The sequence below is a fragment of the Galeopterus variegatus genome, unplaced genomic scaffold (assembly GCF_000696425.1).
Source record: "Galeopterus variegatus unplaced genomic scaffold, G_variegatus-3.0.2 Scaffold4997, whole genome shotgun sequence".
NCBI classification, from domain to species: domain Eukaryota; kingdom Metazoa; phylum Chordata; class Mammalia; order Dermoptera; family Cynocephalidae; genus Galeopterus; species Galeopterus variegatus.
In genome coordinates, this window is record NW_007731108.1 from 157098 (window position 1) to 158725 (window position 1628).

The window sequence follows — 1628 nt, forward strand, 5'->3', positions numbered from 1 at the left end:
GATCATTCTCCAGGATAGATCATATGTTAGGTCACAAATCAAGTCTCAACAAATTCAAAAAGATTGGAATTATCCCATATATTTTTTTAGACCACAATGGATTAAAATTAGAAATCAATAACAAATGAAATTCTGGAAACTAAACAGCATTCTACTTAATGACATATGGGTCCAAGAAGAAATCAAACAGGAAATCAAAAAATTTACTGAAACTAATGAAAACAATGACACATCATACCAAAACCTGTGGGATACTGCAAAAGCAGTACTAAGGGGGAAATTTATCACATTAAATTATCGCATTAAATGTTTACTTCAGAAGAATGGAAAGATGGCAAGTGAACAACCTAATACTTCACCTTAAAGAACTGGAAAAACAAGAACAATCTAAACACAAATCTAGCAGATAGAAAGAAATCATCAAGATCAGAGCAGAACTTAATGAAATTGAAACCCAAAAAATGACACAAAAGATCAATGAAACAAAAAGTTGGTTTTTTGAACAGATAAATCAAATTGACAAACCATTAGGATGGCTAACTAAAAAAAGAAGAGAGAAGACCCAAGTAACAAAAATTAGAAATGAAAAAGGTGATATTACAACTGATACCTCTGAAATACTAGGAATCACTAAATACTACTATAAACAACTATATGCCAACAAGTTTGAAAATCTGGAGGAAATGGATAAATTTCTGGGCACACACAAGCTACCAAAACTGAGCCAAGACGATGTAGAAAATCTGAACAGCCCAATAACAATAAAAGAGATTGAAGCTGTTATCAGAAGGCTCCCAACAAAGAAAAGCCCAGGACCAGATGGATTCACAGCAGAATTCTACCAAACATTCAAAGAGGCATTGACACAATTCTCTACAAACTATTCCAAAAGATTGAAACAGAGGCAATTCTCCCAAACTCATTCTATGAAGCAAATGTCACACTGATACCAAAACCAGGTAATGATACAACAAAAGAAAACTACAGGCCAATACTGTTGATGAATATAGACACAAAAATCCTCAATAAAATACTAGCTGACAAAATACAGCAACAAATACACAAAATTATACACCACGATCAAGTGGGATTTATCCCAGGGATGCAAAATTGGTTCAACAGACACAAATCAATAAATGTGATACACCACATTAATAAAATCAAACACAAGGACCATATGATCATCTCTATAGATGCTGAAAAAGCATTTGATAAAATTCAACATTCGTTCATGATAAAGACTCTCTACAAGTTAGGTATGGATGGAAAGTATCTCAACATAATTAAAGCCATAAATGATAAACCCACTGCCAATATCATCCTGAATGGGGAAAAGCTGAAAGCTTTTCCTTTACGAACAGGAACAAAACAAGGATGCCCACTCTCACCACTCCTATTCAACATAGCATTGGAAGTACTAGCCAGAGCAATCAGAGAAGAGAAGGAGATAAAGGGCATCCAGATTGGAAAAGATGAAGTCAAATTGTTCTTGTTTGCAGATGACATGATTCTATATATCAAACAGCCTAAAGCCCCTACAAAAATACTCTTGGAGTTGATAAATGATTTCAGCAAAGTAGCAGGATACAAAATCAACACACAAAAATTAGTAGCATTTCTATTCTCCA